This window comes from Loxodonta africana, chromosome 2 (assembly GCF_030014295.1).
Source record: "Loxodonta africana isolate mLoxAfr1 chromosome 2, mLoxAfr1.hap2, whole genome shotgun sequence".
NCBI lineage: Eukaryota > Metazoa > Chordata > Mammalia > Proboscidea > Elephantidae > Loxodonta > Loxodonta africana.
In genome coordinates this window covers 191833121-191853821 of record NC_087343.1, presented here as the reverse complement: position 1 = coordinate 191853821, position 20701 = coordinate 191833121, and the positions used below count along the sequence as shown (strand labels likewise).

Genomic DNA, 20701 nt, shown 5'->3' with positions numbered 1-20701 from the left:
CCATTTTACTTTCCTCCCAGAATTTTATTCTAATCTGATTTTACGCTAGAAAGCCTTTATTAACCACTATCATAATTCTATGCAAGAAAAAATGTATATAAATTGAAATTCTTTTTTTGTTTTGTTTTGTTTTAATTTCCTGTGATCCATTGGGCTCTGACTATTACAAAATTTTCCTCTGAGTTGAGCTATCATTGCAATTTATTATTCACACACATTTGATCAAAGTAAGACATTACAAATTTTGGTGTATAAATAATAAATAAACCAAACCAAACTTGTTGCCAGGGTAGAACTACTCCATAGGGTTTTTCTGGCTGTGACCTTTCAGAAGTAGATCTTCAGGCCTTTCTTCCAAGGTACCTCTGGGTAGATTCGAACCACCAACCTCTTAGTTGTCAAGAGCTTAACCATTTGCACCACCAAGCACTCCTAAATAATAAATATCACATATAATTTATTGGAAATATATGTCTTAATCTGATGGCTGAAGGTGGGATATGCAGGCTTCACAGACTCCAGTTTTTTGAGTGTTACTGTTTGGTACTTCAGAGTGAGACAGGGCTTAGTCTTTCTTTGTGAAAGTGAGAGAAAAGCACCTGGAAAGAGCAGGAAGAAAAGGAGAACCAGGCTCCACAGCAGGCATGTCCTCTGCCAGATGCATTTTAGGAAAGGACACATAAATGGATTCTTTTGAAACTACCTTGGCCCACATAGCCCTTGAAAATTTCTCCAAACCTCCAGGGGTAAGGGTAGTCTGGATTGGTAAATCGAGCCATGGGGAATTCGAATAAGTGCAAGACACAATTTCGGTCTTCCAAGAGTCTGCATCTGGGTAGAGAGATGGGATACAAGCACTTCACCTGAGATTAATAATGACCAAAGGTCTAAAGAAGAGTTCAAAACAATAAATATCGTTAGCAGAATAATGGCCCCCAAAGATGTCCATTTCCTAATTCCTTGAAACTGTAAATAGGTTACCTTACATGACAAAAGGAAATTAAAGTTGTAGATGGAATTAAGGTTGCTCATCAGTGGTCCTTAAGATAGGAAGATCATCCTGTATTGTAATCACAGTCATGCCTCAGTATTCTGTGGGGATTGGCTCCAAGAATACCGCCCCGCATACCAAAATCCGAGGGTGCTCAAATTCCTTATATAAAATGGCACTGTATTCGCCTATAACCTTGGCACAACCACCACAGACTTTAAATCATCTCTAGATTACTTATAATACCTAATACAATGTAAGTGCTACGTAAATACTTGTTCATGCTTACACTTAACACTTAACGGTTTCTCAGTCTTTGCAAGCACTTTATCATGAACCAGAGACCCTTTTTGTTGTTGCAGGGCCAACACTAACACTCCCATGAATTTCAGCTTCTTTCTCCTTTATTGTGCGAATGCTCCATTCCTTCTTACTGACCTTACAGCCCACTTCGCCAAGCAACATGCCACTTTTCAAAAGATCTACGATTTTTACCTTCTTGTCAAGAGATAGCACTATATGCTCCCTCTTAGCCTTCGAGAAATTGTTTTGACCACTTTGCTGCTTTTTAGGAGCCTTTTTTTTCTCAGAAACAAAAGGTGCTATACAAGTAGTGAACAAACGAGACGCAAAGGGAACAATGCTCTAACAAGGAGGGCTGGAGAGAGACTCAGGATCTGTGAAACAGTGGGAGGCTACAGCAGGGTGTGCCTGCACATCACTTCATTCGTGTGGGTTCAGCGTAGTGCTCGGTGCATGGCAAACTCAAGTTTTGCTTTTTGGAACTTTCTTTTTTTTCCAAATATTTTCAATCCATGATTGATTGAATCTGCAGACACAGAACCAGCAAATATGGAGGGCCCGCTGTACAAGGGTCCTTGCAAGTGGAAGGAGATAGAAGAGGAAGTCAGAGTGGTGTGATATAAGAAGGACCAACCCACAATGGCTGGCTTTGAAGATGGAGGATGGGTCTATGAGCCAAGAAATGTGGGCAGCCACTAAAAGCTGGAAAAGGCAAGAAACCAGAGTCTCCTCTAGAACCTCCAGAAGGAATGCAGCCCTGTGGACACCTTGACTTCAGCCAGTGAGGCTGATTTTGGGCTTCTGACCTCCAGAACCATTAGATGATAAATTTGTGTGTTTTTACATAAAGATATGCTCACAATCACTAGCCATCAGAGAAATGCAAATCAAAACTACATTGAGATACCATCTCAACCCAACAAGGTTAGCATTAATCCAAAAAACACAAAATAATAAATGTTGGAGAGGTTGTAGAGAGATTGGAACACTTATACACTGCTGGTGGGGATGTCAAATGGTACAATCCCTTTGTAAATCAATTTGGCACTTCCTTAAAAAGCTAGAAATAGAACTACCATACAATCCAGCAATCCCACTCCTTGGAATAGATCCTAGAGAAATAAAAGCCCTCACACGAATAAATATAATGCACATCCATGTTCACTGGAGCACTGTTCACAATAGCAAAAAGATGGAAATAGCTTAGGTGCCCATCAACAGAAAACTGGATAAATAAATTATGGTGTATTCACACAATGGAATACTACACAATGATAAAGAACAACAATTAATCTGCAAAACATCTCGTAAGATGGATGAATCTGGAAGGCATTACATTGAGTGAAATTAGTCAGTCAAAAAAGGACAAACATTCTATGAGATCACTATTATAAGAACTCAAGAAAAGGTTTAAACACAGAAGAAAACATTTTTTGATGGTTACAAGGGTGGGGAGGGAGGGAGAGGGGTATTCACTAACTAGATAGGAGGAAAAAAACATTTTAGGTGAAGGGAAGGACAACATACAATACAGGGGAAGTCAGCACGACTGAATTAAACCAAAAGCTAACAAGTGGCCTGAACACAACCAAACACTTCAAGGGACAGAACAGCAGGGGTGGAGGTCTGGGGACCATGGTTTCAGGGGACATCTAGCTCAATTGGGATTAAAAAAAAGTTTATTAAGAAAATGTTCTGCATCCCACTTTGATGAGTGACATCTGGGGTCTTAAGAGCTAGCAAGTAGCCATCTAAGATGCATCAATTGGTCCCAACCCACCTGGAGCAAAGAAGAATGAAGAACAACAAAGACACAAGGAAAATATGAGCCCAAGAGACAGAAAGGGCCACATAAACCAGAGATTCCATCAGCCTGAGATGAGAAGAACTAGATGGTGTCCAGCTATCACCGATGACCTCCCAGACAGGGAACACACCAGAGAGTCCCTGCTGGGGCAGGAGAAAAGTGGGGTGCAGAACTGAAATTCTAGTAAAAATACCAGACTTATTGGTCTGACTGATACTGGAGGAACCCCATAAGACATGGCCCTGATTCTCTGTTAACCCAGAACTAAAACCATTCCCGAAGCCAGCTCTTCAGACAAAGATTAGACTGGACCATAAGACATAAAATGATACTCATGAAGAGAGTGCTTCTTAGTTCAAGTAGATACATGAGACTAAATCGGCAGCTCCTATCCAGAGGTAAGATGAGAAGGCAGAAAGGGACAGGAGCAGGTTGAATGGACACAGGAAATACAGGATGGAAAGGAAGAACGTGCTGTCACATTATAGGGAGAACAACTAGGGTTACATAACAATGTGTGTATAAGTTTTTGTATGAGAAACTGACTTGAACTGTAAACTTTCACTTAAAGCACAATAAAAAGAAAAAAAACAATTTGTATGTTTTAAGCCCTAAGTTTATGGCCATTTGTTACAGCAGCAACAGAAAACTAATACAATAGAGAAACCGTTCCCCATGCAAAAACACAGCAGCCCTGTGAGCTCAGAAAAAAGGCATCCACTCCTGCTGGGGGCTTAAGGATGTTGGGGTCAAACACTGGCCAACTAGAGGCAGCTTACACGTAGGTTCAAATCCCCACCCTCCCAGCTCAGCCAGTCTGAGAACACAGGTGTGAGGCCCACTCAGTTACCTGCCACCAGTGTTGCCTTGTCTCCCTGTCTGCTGTGTGGCCCACACCTCTCATGCTGTCTTCATTTCTTCATGTCTTCTTCCTGTCAGGCACAGGGTAGGTCTGAATCAAGGCCTAACACTTTTATATAATACCTCCAATCCCCACAACAACATGGTAAGTTGTTGTTGTTAGGTGCTGTTGAGTCGATTCCAACTCATAGCAACCCTACAGGACAGGTAGAACTAGCCCATAGGGTTTCCAAGGAGCAGATGATGAATTTGAACTGCCAAACTCTCGGTTAGCAACCGAGCTCTTAACTACCATGCCAACATTGCAAGGAGGGTACCCATTTTACAGCTGAGGAAACTGAGGCTCAGAGAGGCAAACTAGCAATGGCTGCCCCAACCACTATAATGGGAGCTCTTCGAAATCTAGATTCCTGGGCCCCATTGCAGACTCACGGAATAAGAATCTCCAGGAATCAACCCAAGAATCTTTCCTTTTTTCTAGGCTCCTCAGGTGGCCCCAGCACTCCAGCAGGTTTAGGGAGCACTGCACAGTGTAGCTGTGGGCTGCCAGGGTAGATCCTCATTTCTCCATAGATAACTCCCAGGTGACTATTACCTGTCTTCAAAGGCTGGGCTAAGGAACTAAGCTCCCCATCTATTATCTAGAAATAGTTCTCGACCTTGGCTGCATATTAGAATCGCCTAGCAGGGTGGGGGGACTTTAAAAAATACTGCTGCCTGTCCCCCCTCCTCCAGAGGTACTGGTTCAGTTGGTCTGGGTTGGGGCCCAGCCACCAGTATCTTTTTAAACTCTCCCAGGTAATTCTAATGTGCAGCCAATGGTTGACAATCACTGCCCTAAAACAATAATAACTGCAATTAAAGCTCACGTAATACTCATTATCATCCAGACACTGTTCCAAGGGTTTTATATGTGCATATTCATGTACTCCACACCTACATTATGAGACTGACACAATTAGAATCTCCATTTTGTAGATGAGGAAACTGAGGCAGAGAGAAAGAATAAGCAACTTGTCTGGCATCACAAAGCTAACAAGCAGCAGTAGTGGGATTTGAACCCAGATCATTTAGCTTCAGTGTCTGTGTGCTTAACTACCACTGGCCTCTCCGACAGGCAGACCTCTCATCCCCTGCCCCATGCCCAGGTCCCAACTAATCCACGTGTCTCTGTAACTGGCCTGGGGTCTGGGAATGCCAGTAGCAGCAGGCTGTCCATCCATCCCTCTGTGCCCAGGCCTAAAGCCATCTCTGGTTACAAGAGAAAAATCAGGTTGGGGAGATGATTTTCCCACCCACATTCCAACTGCATCCTCCCTACTCCCTTCTCCAGCTGGGGCTTGGGCTCCAAGCGCCCACAGGTGTGCCCTTCTGGGCTGCCCCTTCACCCAGGTGCCAGCCAGCCCAGCTCCTTACCATTCATGTCCTCATTGTCTCCACTGGGACGGTATACACCTTGAGCCAGGTGTTGTGTCTTTCCTGGAGAAGCCACATATTACCTGATTAGAAACTTAGATTCTTCTAAAAAATATTTTATCACTTCATGCACAGATAGACATTGTGAAATGGAGAAAAAGCTATTTACAAAATGAACGGGTAGTACAATTCCAATTTTGTATCAAATATACACATATTTGTATTTTAAAAACTGGAAGAATATACCCCAAAATGCTTAGAGAGGGGTGATTTTCTAGTCTTCTTTCTGATCATCTGTGTATTCTATATACTTTACGATAAATCTGTAATACTTTTGAAATGGGGGAGAGATCAAAGTAATTATGTTTTAAAGCTATAGTCTATAATAAATTAAGATATTTGAAATTCTAACCAAAAGTATTTTTGTACCTAATTCTAGATTAATGAGGGTTGCTAAGGAACCATGTGATGCAAATTAGGAATAATCCCAATTATAGCTCAAAAGGGTGAAAACTGAGGCAGAGAGTCAGGTAGATGGAAGCCTTTGGATTACAGAAAGGAGCCATGGGACTGGTGTGTAATCTTGCTGGCTCCCCCTTCTCCAGCGCCACATGGAATAGAAAGATGGTTTCTTCCTCAAGCACGAAGGCCAGTAGTTGAATACAAGAAGATGAAAGCTGAGACAGCTAAAAGATTCTCTCCAGAGAATAGTCAGGGCCAGGGGTGAACTAATAATCATTAGTATTTATCAGGTGGTAAAAAAAAGTGTTGTTTTTTTTTTTTTTTTTTTTTTTTTTTTACTATATACCAGGAACTGGGCTCAGCATTTATTTAGCTCTCACAACACCTTGAAAAGGTGGGGCTATTATTACCTCCATTTTACAGACAAGGAAACAGAAGCACAAAGAGATCGGTGACTTGCCCCAGGCCACGCAGCTGACAAGTGTCAGAGTAGGGCTATGAACCCAGATAGCCTGATTCCAGATGCCACATGTTGACCATTAAACTACACTGCCTCCCAGAGAAGGCAGACTGAGAGAGCCTTCGTTGCCCTCAGACAGCCAGGTGGAAGACTCAACGGGCTATGTTTTCCTCATCAACCTGGCCTAATTGCCAGCAACATTCCTCAGAGAAAATAAACAGCCTCCAGGGCAGGAGCGGCCCTCAAACCCGGGCTCGAAGTGAAGGCGGCTGTCTCCTCCTCTGTCTCCTCGTGCACCCAAAGAGCCCAGCAGACAGAAGGGCTCAGTCCCAAGTGTTGACAAACGGACAGCAAGCAGACCTGTGGCCAGGCCAGTGGCGAAATGGCCAGAAGAGCAGTTAGTGGTCATTCTTGTCTGGTCTGACGACTCGCCTTTCCCACATACCTCAAAGACTTGAAAGGATAAAGAAGCCTGCTTTTTCCCCACTCCCTTTGCAGGTGCTCAGACTGTCCACAACTGCTGTCTAACAGCAGGGGCCGAATGCGAGGTGGGACTGTGGCAGAGCCCCGTCCCCTGGGCACCAAGAGGGAGGCTAGGCCACCTCTCAAACTCTAACTTCAAAGGTGGGCCTCCTCCTTCTGATTGGGTACACAATTTAACCCACACACTTCTGAGCTGGAAACTCTGGTGGCATGGTGGCTAAGTGTTACGGCTGCTAACCAAAGGGTAGGCAATTCAGATTCACCAGGCGCTCCTTGGAAACTCTGTGGGGCAGTTCTACTCTGTCCTATAGGGTCGCTATGAGTCGGAATCGACTCGACTCAACGGCACTGGGTTTGGTTTTTGTTTTCGTTTTTTTTACTCCTGAGCTGGATCTCCCTGCCATGACAATAGCCACACTCTCTCTCAAGTCTGTCCCTCAAGATAGTATCTATCATTCATGACCCGCAAGAGGGAGCCTCTCTTTTTGAGCTTTTCTTAGAACCAGACAAACAGCAGAACAGCCAGACTCCTTGGGAACCTTGCAACACACAGATACCTTCTGTGCCTAATTCTAATGTCGATAGCCATGGAACACATGGCAAGTACTAAAGAAAATAGCTTTTGCAGCCTGACCTCAAAAAAAGGCAACTTGGGCAGCTTGCGGGACTCTCCGCCTCAGTGTAAAAGTGGGAATCACATGGAAAGCAAGTCCAAAGGGAAAGAGCTAGAAAGAGTAGCCTCTCCACAGATCTGGGGGCCAGGGGATGGCTGCATTGGAGTTACGCCCCTCCAGGGAGATCCTGGTCCAATCTTTAAAGCCAGAAAACTCTGGGATCACTTCCAACACAATGGAGCCAAGTGTAAGGAGCAGAGAGCAAATTGCAGGAACAGAGCCTATGTGGCACTTGCGTTTTGTTTTTTTTTTTTTCAAATTGTGGTAAAAATCTGTATAACAAGCCATTTACCAATTCAACCACTTTTACAGGTGCAATTGAGTGACACTGATTATTGTTATCATGTGCAACCATCACCACTATCTTCCAAACTACTCCACCATCATTAACAGAAAGTCAGTGCCCCCCCCCCACCACTCCCAGGCAGTGCCCACCGCTTCCCACTTTGGTCTCTACGCGTTTGCCTACTTCATATAAGTGGGATCATACAATATTTGTTCTTTTATATCTGGCTTATTTCACTCAGCATAATGTTTTCAAGGTTCATCCATGTATCAGAACTTCATCTCTCTTTATGGCTAAGAAATATTCCATTGCATGTATATCATTGTTATTTTTCGGTGCCATGATGTCAATTTTCAACTCACAGCAACCCCATGTGACAGAGTAGAACTGCCCCATAGGATTTTCTTGGATGTAATCTTTATGGAAGTACAAACCTTTTGGTTAGTAGCCAAGAGCAAACCCTTCGCGCCACTCTTTGGTCTCTATACATTTGCCTATTTCATATAAGTGGGATCAGACAATATTTGTCCTTTGGTAACCGACTTAGTTCACTGAGTTGTTTTTTAAAGCATCCAGAAGAAAGGTGTTGATTCCCCCAAAAGAGTTAAATTGCAGAGTAAGAACAGGGCCATGGAGAGCTAACACAAGGCATGATGGGAGATGGTGGGAGGGAATCTCCACCTCTGGGTGGAACACTTTCCTGCAGTTCACAGAGAGCCCAGAGGGGTTTTCTGGGTTGAGCATGGGGGCAAGGGGAAGGCATGGGGATGATTATTAGAACCAGAGGAAAGAAAGCAAGGTTCACAGGTGTATGTCTGTCAAACACGACACTGAGAGCCAGAATCGTCTACTTATTCCACAGACACCTAATTGGCATCTGCTTTGGGCCAGGCAGAGGCCTCTGGAGGGCACAAGAGATTTGTTCTCTGCTACTAAGGGAAAAGTTGGTGGTTGAACCCATGCAGTAGCACTGAGGGAGAAACAGCCAAGAAAACCCTATGGGGCACTTCTACTCTAACACGTAGGGTCACTATGAGTTGGAAGTGACTTGATGGCAATGGGTTAGGTTTTTGGTTTGGGGCTAAGCACTAGACTGCACGTTTTCTGGACTCCAGCAGGTGACAGGAGCTGGTTAGCTCACCAACCAAACGCAGGGAATAAACAGCCCTTTCCGCCTCCTCTCTCTAACAATCTCGTCCACCCTTCTAGGGAAGCCAGCACTCTTCAGCCTCCTCCCGGACCTCATCCACTCCCCAGTTCCATCACTGGCTTGTGCCTGGAAGGACACCTTCACCTGCACCCAGCAGGCAAGCCCACCCATACCCCTCCCTTCCAAGACTTCTCTAGAGAGCTGCTTAAGATATTCTCCTGCCTGGAAGTATCGCCTTTCAGGGGCAACTGCAAGAATTTCCAACTCATGGGCTTTCCAGGCTAGAAAGGCCCACAGAGACCAACGTGGCCCAGAATTCTCCTTTGAAGATGAAAGACTCAGAAGGGTCAGGCCCCAAACAAACAAGAGACAGCCAGGACTAGAACCCAGGTCTCCTACAGCCCTATTAGTTGGTAGTTTCATTTCACATCACCAACCCCAGCAAGTATTTAGAAGCAGGGAACATTGCCTGGCACCTGGGGCCCCTCAAATTGAGCACAATACGGCAGACCCCACGAAGCACTCAATCATAAGTGGGGTGGCACCCAGCACTAGAGCTGACTTCACTTCTCATCTGTAAAATGGGCATGATTCCTGGATCCCTTACACCTCAGGCACCACATATTCAGAGATCTCATGCACTTCTTGAGGCCCTGAGGTGTGACGGATTAATTGCCTTAGATGCCATGCTAAAGAGCCCAGGCCGCATCTGTAGAGACGGTATATGGGGCAGGGGGTGGGGAATATGTGGAATGCGTCTAAAGGACTAACGGAGATCAGATTTGCATTTTAGAAGGACCGGCCTAGAAAGAGAGCCACATCTGGATTAGCATAAAGCAGAAAGACCAGTCCACGGGCCACTGTAATAGTCCAGGTGAGAGAAGATGAAGGCCAGACTGAGGCCATGGACAGCCAGCCATGGACTTGAGAGATATTTTTATATTAAAAATAAATTCTCGGAGCAGAGCTATGGAAACTTCTTAAACATATCCAAACACCTCATGGGGCTGAAGTTACTGGGCTTGAAGGCTGAAAACCATAGTCTCAGGGGACATCTAGGTCAATTGTCATAATAGAGTTCATAAAGATAATGTTCTACAACCTTGTGTGGCACATAGTGTCTGGGGTCTTAAAAGCTTGTGAGTGACTAAGATATAACTATTGTTCTCTTCCTATCTGGAGCAAAGGAGAGTGAAGGAAACCAAAGACACAAAGAAGAAATTAGTTCAAAAGACTAATGGCCCGCATGAAGCACAGCCTTCTTTAGCCCTGAGACCTGAAGAGCTAGATGGTGCCCAGCTAACACTACCAGCCGCTCTGACCAGGGATGCAATATAGAAGTCCTGGTTGGAATGGGAGAAAAATGTAGAAAAAGCTCAAATCCATAAAAAAAGACCAGACTTAACTGTACTGATAGAGGCTGGAGGAACCCTCAAGACTATTCACCCTAAGACAGACGCCCTTTTAACCTGAAACTGAAGCCATTCCCTGAGGTCACCTTTCAGCCAAATAACTGATTGGCCTATAAAATAATAACACCCATGAGGAATGTGCTCCTTAGAACAATCAGCTATACGAGACCAAATGGGCAAAGTCTGCCGAAAACCAAAGATGAGAAGGCAAGGAGGGGTAAGGAAACCGGGGAGATGGAAATAGGAAGGCAGGGTGGAAATGGGGAGAGTGCAGACACTGACAACCAGTGCCATGGAACAATTTGTGTGTGAATTGTTGAATGGGAAACTAATTTGCTGTGTAAACGTTCACCTGAAGCACAATAAAAAGTTAAAAAATAAATTCTCAGCAATCACACTTCTAGGCATCTACCCAAATGGGTTGAAAAATTATGTCCACACAAAAACCTGCACACACCTGATGGAGCAGGAGAACAGTGGGATGCAGACCTCAAATTCTCATAAAAAGACCAGACTTAATGGTCTGACTGAGACTAGAAGGGCCCTGGAGGTCATGTTCCTCAGACCTTCTGTTAGCCCAAGGCTGAAACCATTCCCAAAGCCAACTATTCAGACAGGGTTTGGACTGGACTATAAGACAGAAAATGATACTGGTGAGGAGTGAGCTTCTTGGCTCAAGTAGACACATGAGGCTATGCGGGCAGGCCTGTCTGGAGGCGAGATGAGAAGGCAGAGGGGGACAGAAGCTGGCTGAACGGACACAGGAAATACAGGGTGGAGGGGAGGAGTGGGCTGTCTCATTAGGGGGAGAGCAGCTAGGAGAACATAGCAAGGTGTGCATGAGTTTTTGCATGAGACTGACTTGATTTGTAAACTTTCACTTAAAGCACAATTAAAAGAAAAACCTGTACATAAATGTTTAAAGCAGCTTTCTTCATAACTGCCCCAAACTGGAAACAACCCAGATGGCCTTCAGTAGTGAATGGATGGTACATACAATGAAATATTACTCAGCAATAAAAAGAAATGAGTTATCAAACTACACAAAGACATGGAGAAACTATAAATGCATAGAGCTAAGTGAAAGAAACCAGACTGAAAGGCTACATACTGTATGATTCCAACTATATGATATCCTAGGAAAGGTAAAACTACAGGGGGTAGGAAGAGAGGGTTGGAGCACTGGGCATATTAAGGGCAGTGAAACTATTCCGCATGATGCTGTAATGGTGGACACACGACATTACGAATTTGTCAAAACCTGTAACACTATATAACACAAAGAGTGAACCCTAATGTAAGCTATGGCTTTGGTTAATAATAGTGTATCAATGCCGAATCATCAATTATAACAAGTGTACCACCTTAACACAAGATGTTAATAACAGGGTGTCTTAGTTACCTAGTGCTGCTATCACAGAAATACCACAACTGGGTGGCTTTAACAAACAGAAGTTTATTTTCTCACAGTTTAGGAGGCCAGAAGTCCAAATTCAGGGTGCTAGCTCTAGCAGAAGGTGTTCTCTTGTCAGCTCTGGAGGAAGGTCCTTGTCTTTTCTGAGCTAACGCTCCTGGGCAATCTTCACGTGGCTTGGTATCTCTGCTTCCTTAATCTGCTCCTTTTGTGTCTTATAAGGATTCACTCAAGACACACCCTACATTACTCCTATCTCATTAACATAACAAAGACAGCCCATTTCCAAACGGGATTATAACCACAGGCATTAAAAAAAAAAAAAAATCTCTGTCTAGCTGATTCAGACTCATAGCGACCCTATATGACAGAGTAGAACTGCCCCATCAGGTTTCCAAGGAGTGCCTGGTGGATTCGAACTGTGGACCTTTTGGCTAGCAGCCAAATGCTTAAGCACTGCACCACCAGGGCTACAAAACAGAGGTTAGGATTTACAGCACATATTTTGGGGGGCCAAAATTCAATCCATGACAAGGAGAAACTGTGCAGGGAGGGGATGAAATATACAGGAACTCTGTACTTTCCATGTAATTTCTCTGTAAGCCTAAAACTAGTCTAAAAAATAAAGGGTATAAAAAATAAACCACCACCCATCTGTCTGGTGGTTGTATTGTGGTGGCTTGCTGGAAGCTAAGCCACCAGTACTTCAGATATCAGCAGGGTCACCCATGGTGGACAGGTTTCAGTGGAGCTTCCATGCTAAGACAGACTAGGAAGAAAGGCCTGGAGATCTACTTCTGAAAATTAGTGAAAACCCTATGGATCACAACAGAATACGGACTGATATACTGCTGAAAGATGAGCTCCTTAGGTTAGAAGGCACTCAAAACACACAGTGGCTGCAAAAATGGACTGAGGCATATCGATGATCGTGAAGATGGTAGAGGACCAGGCAACTGACAGTAACAACAAATAAAAAATAAAAAATTTTCTCCCTCCCCAAGTAACACTTCCCATTTGCCAAAGAACAAAAGGTAGAAATTTAGTGTCCGCTCTCCCCTAGGTCTTAAAAAACTTAAATAATATTAATCACAAAATGAGTAACATTTGAGAGCACTTTGTTTTCACATATTGTACTAAGTGCTACACTCATATTAACTTATTTAACCCTCACAACAACTCTACAAGGTAGATGTTGTTATTAAACTCATTTTACAGATGAGAAGGCTAAGCATGGAGAACTTAAGTAACTACGCCCAACATCACATTGCTAGTATGTGGTCAAGCTAGGATTTGAACCCAGGCAGTACTGACTTCAGAGCCTGCATCCTTACCCACTACACTAGATTGCCTCTCTCTAGTTAAACCAGAAAAAAAAAAAAAAACCAAACTCACTGCTGTCGAGTAGATTACAATTCATAATGCTGAAAATCGAAAATAAGAACAGAAAAATGTCTACTGACCAGCTCATTGCACTATTCAATTATTTAGCTTTATAGAGAACAGAACTCCAGAGCTGACTAAATTTTTTTTTTTCCACTTTCATCCAGATGTTTGGCATCACATAAACTACATGATGCGCCCACGATTGGGAACCACTTAGGAATTAGAATTCTGTCACCAGTAGAGACACTGTCTTAATACAACGTTGTCATTCCATGAATTAACGTTCTACCCAACGTTTTTTGTTGTTGTTTGTTTGTTTACCTTCCTGGGGCATTGTACATTTGGAGGCTCCATTTGGTTAACCCAGCACGCGTTGGAGCCGGAGTTAACAAACCTCCTGCCCATGTCTACTTCTCCATTCTGCATTAGCTGAAGTCACTCGGATTTTTTTTTTTTTTTTTTGCATCAGAAATAACAAAAATCATGCATATTTTAACTCCATCTCTGAGATTAAAGTAAATACATAATTTTGGCAAATTACTCGGAATTACGGGCTAGCAGCATCTGGTTCAGATATTCTCGAGTAAATTATTGGCATGGTGTCTGCCACATTTTTAATTTTAACCAAAGTGTTCTCAGAAACATGTGTTTTCTGTCCAGTTTGCATGTAATCGGTTCGAGTGGGCCTCGGAGTTTGAAACAGGGATTTTAGAAATTTGTTGAGATACCTGGACACTGCCCACAGACCTGGGAGGGGTGCCCTGCCAGTGCTAGGGGAGGCGACTGGGTCGGGCCAGCAGCCTGTTCCGTTCCTGCCTCCAGCAATTCAGAAGGACAGAGCTCCGCAGGTACTGTGTGTCCGTGTTCCTCTCTCTCCGTTCTGTTCCCAAATTACATACCTCGCTTTTATGTCAAGTCCAATATAGCTTCCTTAGCAGCTTTTTTTTTCCTCCTTATTCCACATCAAGAGTGCCCAATTACTTTTATAAATACTTGTTTTAAAAATATCACAGTGGTTTCCTGCTGCTTTGAATTCTGAAGGGCTATGCAGGATTTTAGACGTTTATAAATCTTTCAAACAGTTCATATTTTATCAACAAAGTGTGCTTTTTTGTAAACCCTGAGTCTCACTCCTCGTTGAAGACATTTTTTCAATTATTTGACCTTTCTATAAAAATGACAAATAAAAGGCATTTTTGCCATTTCCAAAGTCATTTGCAATGCCCTCCTTGTGTCTATTAATTCCGCCTCGCTCACAACAAGGGCGGCGTTTTTTGGTTAAAAGAGAAAGCATGAAGAGTTGTTAATTCCAAACCATCCCAGCAGAGGTAAAGCAGGGTTATGTATTGGGGCTTTAAAAGAAAATTCCAGGAAGGCCTTGGCTCTTGTTAAAACTGAAAACTTCCCTAGCTCAAGACAGGGCCCTCTCGTGCAAATTTTAACTGGTTGCCTGGCCAAGTGGTGAAATATTGCTGGGGACACAGAAGGAGTCAGCCCTGGGTGCCTCGGTTCTCTGGTTGCCACTGCTCTGCACTGGCCTTCTCAGCTACCTGGATTTACATGGCGTGTCTGTGGCTTTCCACTGGAGCTTCTCAGAGATGCCCGAGGGATGGCCACTTAGGAGACAAATCCCAGAATGTTACTCAGCCACCAGCAAGACACAGTTCTCAGCAAGACAGCAGTCAAGCTGCTTCTACCAATGAAATGAATGTCCGGAAGCCTGGGAGTATGATGTCCTAGTCTTCTCTGATATGTCCGAACTTTCTTTAAAAAAAACTTCCGGAAACCACACTGGTCAGGGAAGCAGGGAGAAGGAGAACAAGGGCAACGAAATGTAGGTATATCTTAGAGCTTAGGCCTCAAACACAGAAAGAACAAACCAACTTTCTAAGTTAGTTGACTCTGAGGTATGGCCTCGCGTATGCTTGATTCTCCCTCTGAAAATCACAGGAAGTGTTTCTAATCAGATAAGAGTCACCACCACCAACTCACCACCCAGTCCTGCCAGATGCATTCACTCAGCAAATATTTGATGACCATCTACTACGCACTGAGCTGAGGAAGATCTAAAGAAGTACGAAATGGGTACCTTTCTTCAAGAACCAGATTGGGGGTGGGAGGGAGGGAGAAAGAGGGGCTCATTGCTTCAGGGGCACTGAGCTTCCATTAAGGGTGATGGAAAAATCTGGAACCGGATATTGGTGATGTTTGCACAACACAGTGAATGTGATTAACGTCACGGAGTTGTACATGTAAAAAATCTTGAAATGGCAAATGTTTTGTTTTTAGTTGTTATTTGTTGTTGTTAGTTGCCACCAAGTCAATTGTGATTCATGGAAACCCCATGTGTATCACAGTAGAACTGCTCCATACGGTTTTCAATGGCTGAATTTTTGGAAGCAGATCACCACACTTTTCTGACGCACCTCTTAGTGGGTTTGAACCACCAACCTTTCTGCTAGTAGACAAGCACTTAACCATTTGCACCACTCAGGGTGCAAACAGGATAATGTATATATATGTGTGTGTGTGTGTATATATATATATATATGAGCCCTGCTGTGCAGTGGTTAAGAGCTATGGCTGCTAACCAAAAGGTTGGCAGTTTGAATCTACCAGTTGCTCCTTGGAAAACCTAGGGGGCAGTTCTACTCTGTCCTATAGGGTTGCTATGAGTCAGAATCAACTCGATGTCAACAGGTTTGGTTGATTATATATATGAGTGTGTGTGTGTGTATGTGTGTGTGTGCGTGTACATAAAACACAAAATTTTTTTCTAAAAACAACAAATCAATCCAGCACAACTAGATGGTGCCCAGATACCACCACTGACTACTCTGACAGGGATCACAACAGAGGGTCCCAGACAGAGCTGGAGAAAAATGTAGAACAAAATTCTAACTCACAAAAAAAGACCAGACTTACTGGCCTGACAGACACTGGAGAAACCCTGAGAGTATGGTCCCCAGACACCCTCTTAGCTCAGTAATGAGGCCACTCCTGAGGTTCACCCTTTAGCCAGAGATTAGACAGGCTCGTAAAACAAAATGAAACTGAAGGGGCACACCAGCCCAGGGGCAAGGACTAGAAGACAGGAGGAGACAGGAAAGCTGGTAATGGGGAACCCAAGGTCAAGAAGGGGAGAGTATTGACACGTCGTGGGGTTGGTAACCAATGTCACAAAACAATATGTGTACTAATTGTTTAATGAGAAGCTAGTTTGTTCTGTAAACCTCCACCTAAAGTACAATAAAAAGGGAAAAAAAAAAGATTGGGTGCATGACCTCCAAGCTACGTAATCCCACCGGGCACCGTATGAGCAGTGTCCTAAGGAGGGAATCAGTGCAGTAGGAATGGGCTGGAAGGTACAACTCCTGGAGGCTGGATACTTGGAGAAGCCTTCAAGAGAGTGAGAGTCGGGCCAGGCCTCGAAACAGGGTGGGGATTTGGACAGGCACAAAGGAGAGAGGAGGTATCCAGATGAGGAGTAAGAAGGGGCATGCTACACACGGTGGGGTAGGTGGGCCTAGGAGAAAATGGTAGGACGGGGCACAGCAGGCAGTGACAGGATAATAGAGGCCACCAGGCAGGCGAGAAACACTGTCTGGGAATCAGTGTGGATGAACTGGAACCCTGCTAAGGAGTTTGTGGTCCATGTTAAGTTTAAGGTTTCCCATGATACAGTCAATACCACAATCCACCAAAAGTATGAGAATGGACTGAAAAGAAAGTCCACTCTGAAATGTGCAGTCATAACCTGAGGAAAGAACCACAACCCAGGCTGGGTGGAGAGAAGGGCTTGAAGAGGCAGGCTGGCTGGAGAGGGGCAGGGAGAAGGCAGGGATGGTTCTGAGGGACCGAACTGGGGAAGGACAATCCCCAAGGGCAGAGACGGGAAGATCAGGAGGAGGGCCTGACTTTGAGGGCAGGGTGCAGAAGCTGACATTCAAGGTTCTGAGGGTACAATGATTGCAGACCACTGGGGACACATGGCCAGACGCAGAGCAGAGGTGAGGGCCAAGGAGGATATCTGGCAATCAGTGACATAGAGATAATCACTGATGCTGTAGTAATGGGTGGATTTTCCAAGAAACTGAAAAGGGAAACAGCCAAGGGTTGAGGTTTGGACAGTAGCTTAAAGAGGGCAAGAAACCAGCCATGGGGACAAAGAATGAACGGTAAATGGATCGATCATCCACAGACGCCAGCCAGGCCACAGAGGGAAATAAAAGATCATTTATGATTTACCTACGGCTCCTTGGTTGGCACAAACAGTTAAGTGCTCAGCTATTAACTGAAAGGTTGGTGGTTCGAACCCACCCAGAGGTGCTCAGAAGAAAGGCCTGGCAATGTCCTTCCAAAATCACAGTCCTTGAAAACCCTATGGAGCACAGTTCTACTCTGACACACATGGGGTCACCATGAGTCAGAATCAACTCCGTGGCAACCAGTTTGGGTTTTTTGTTCGTTTGTTTGTTTTTTAATGATTAAGAACCAGGGTACAACAAAAGGGCTGGCCTTCAAAATAGGAGGGGGGATTGGGAGTGGCCCCGGGAATAAATAGGAGATGGCTGCTCCAGGCTTCTCCCAGGTCTAAGAGAACATGAGAGAAGAGTTCACAGCCAAGGGCATGAGGGGATGTGGCTGTTTAGAGGGGCTGAGGCAGAGGCACAGCCAGGGAGAGCTTCTCCGCCTGCAGCCAGCCCCTCTGGAGCCCTGGGGGAGCGATTGGAAGGCCCCAGGGAGGAAATGGGTGGATTTGAATCAGATTTACAGGGAAGTCCCTGGACACTTTGTAGGGTTTTGGGGGATTTTACTGAAAGCCAAGGAGTGAATAACAGGGATGAAGACGACAGTAAATTGGTAAAAAAAAAGGGTGATGTACACAATCATGGTGGAGTCCCCAGGTGGTGCAAATCATTAATGCACTTGGCTGCTAACTGAAAAGTTAGAGGTCTGAGCCCACTCAGAGGCACCTCAGGAGAAAGGCCTGGCAATCTACTTCCAAAATATCAGCCACCGAAAACTCTATGGAGCACGATTCTACTTTGACACACATGGGGTCACCATGAGTTGGAGTTGACTTGACAGCAACTGTTTTTTGTTTTTTTTTTTAAACATGATGATGGGGTTGGGGGAAGGGGCAGGCCTTATGGAGTGCGAGGCAGAGCCTTGTTACGTGAGGGAGTTAAAGGGGAACTTAGGTGGGGTAGATGTGAATTAGATACATAACACACACACACACACGACCTGGATACAGAAGACCCAGGCCCAAACTAAGAATGGAGGGTCAGTGCAGCAGTACTATCAGCAGGAAGGGTAGCGGGAGGGACGGAGCGAGGAGGAGTGAGGGGAGGGCTGGAGGGAGGCTACTGCTGACAGAGCTCTGGACTTTACAGACTTGCATAGTGCAAAAGGGTGGTGGGGACAGCAGCCTGCAAACAAAGTCGGTAGGTCTCACTTGTACGTAGTGCTTACTACCCACCAGACACTGCTCTGAGGGCCCTACGCACTAGCATAGGTTAAGTCTCTTACTCATCACAACAACCCTAAGATACCATAGTTTTCAATCCTTTTACAAACAAAGACACTGAGGAACAGAGAGGTTAATAACTTGCTTAAGGTCACACAGCTAGGATGTGGCAGGGCTGGGATTCAAACTAGGCAGTCAGCTTAGGTGTGAGAGGGTAAGTGATTTGTCTAAAGTCATAAGGCAAAAAAGCAGAGAAATTCGGGACTCAGGCCGAGGCCCCAGGCATATTGTAGATGGTCTACCTACCTAGAAGCAAACCAGCCAGGGTCGCCCTGTGAACAAGCTGATCTGGTGGCAGAAGGAAAGAGGCCCACCAGGAGATGGCAAATGCCTTCTCCAGGTCCTCATCCAGACACATTGTTTCCAGCACCCTTTGCAAAGACTTGGCCCAAACCAGGAGATGTCTGCACAGAAGCCCGAGCCTGCAGTCCAGAAGGCCAGGGCTGTAGCATCAGGTATAAGCAACCTGAACATGCCACAGGTGCCCTGAGAAGCTAGGGGTCACCTGCCAGGAGGACCCTCCACCAGGGTTGTGTTCAGATTCCGGGGATGCGGATATGTTGAAAGTGTCAGTGGAGAACAGTTCGACCAAGGGGCTTTGCAGATGTTTCACACCAAAGCCCCTGGTAGCGCTGAGTCTCTGCATATTCATTAAGGCATGACACAAGAGATTTGGAATTCGGAGGTTTATTGATGATCCACTATGTCATTTGATCTTTTAATGTGCTGAAATCCAAACCGGTAATTAAGCCAAGTCCAAACAATGTAAGCCAACAGAGAGTCTTTACCTTAATAACAACCATGTTGCTTTTACATTTGCACCTTGCCTTTTACTCTTAAGTTCTTTCATCGTACAGAATGTTATCCTTTGCAATCTAAGAACCAACTGTGCTTTGTCCTCGTCCATCCAGTCAGCACCTTGTGGCTCAACAGACAAATACACAGTTGTTTGTCTTCTCATTCTCGGCCAAAACCATATTCTTTGCTGCAAGGTCAACCCTCAGCACCTCTCAGTGCACCCCCACCCGCTCCTCACTATTCAGTTCCTCATCCTGTTCTCTGAGCTCCAAGACACCTGCTCAGCCTTTGTTTCTCTTCCGGTTCCACTTGGCCTCCTCCTCCTCAGCGGTTCCCAGGATGGGCAGCTAAAGGGGGAAGAAGACTGAGTTGTACTCTCAACAGGAGGAGTCTGGAGCAGGGCAGGAGGGTAAGGAGTGGGGAATCCCGAAGATGAGAGCATGGGACCAGATTGCTTGGGCTTGATTACCAAACACTAGTTTTCCTCTGTCCCTGGGTGGTGCAAATGATTAACATTATTGGCTGCTAACCAAACCCACTCAGATGCACCTCAGAAGAAAGGTCTGGCAATCTGCTTTCAAAAGGTCACACAGTCTTAAAAGCCCTGTGGAGTACAGTTCTACTGTGACACACACGGTGTCTCCATGAGATGGAGTGGAATGAACGGCAACTAGTTACAGGTGGTTTTCTTTTGGCCCTCTCACTGGTCACTCCCGCTGCCCCCTTAGTGCAGCCCACGGGTGTGACAGCCCTGGCTACCATGTCACAGTTCACAGAATAGGAAGTGGCCCAGGATCCAGAAGCTTGTCTAGGGATGGATGCCATTTTACTAAGCACATCTTCGCCCATGATATAAACCAGGGTTCCCCGAAGTGTGATGTGCATATTATTGAGCCCTCAAGATGCTCCAGTACTTTCTATTTGTCGTTGTTGTTAGGTACTGTTGAGTCGGTTCCAGCTCACAGCGACCCTATGTACAACAGAAGGAAACACTGCCCAGTCCTGCGCCATCCTCACAATCGTTGCTATGCTTGAGCCCATTGTTGCACCCACTGTGTCACCATCTCATTGAAGGTCTCGCTCTTCTTCACGGACCCTTCACTATGCCAAGCATGATGTCCTTCTCCAGGGACTGGACACCCCTGATAACATGTCCAAAGTATGTGAGACAAAGTCTTGCCATCCTGGCTTATAAGGAGCAGCTGGCTGTATTTATTCCAAGGCAGATTTGTTCAGTCTTCTGGCAGTCCCTGGTATATTCAATA

At 45.0% G+C, this 20701-nt stretch overlaps 1 long non-coding RNA gene across 1 annotated transcript in view; it reads right to left on the bottom strand.

Moving 5' to 3' along the window:
- Positions 1–3548: 3548 nt before the first annotated feature.
- LOC104846114 (uncharacterized) overlaps positions 3549–20701 on the bottom strand; it is a 34052-nt gene continuing 16899 nt past the window's right edge. Inside the window, exons 2-3 of the long non-coding RNA XR_775788.3 lie at positions 5379–5441; positions 3549–4033 (exon numbers count right to left, since the gene is read on the bottom strand). This is a non-coding gene — a long non-coding RNA (uncharacterized LOC104846114). The remainder of the gene's footprint in view (positions 4034–5378; positions 5442–20701) is intronic.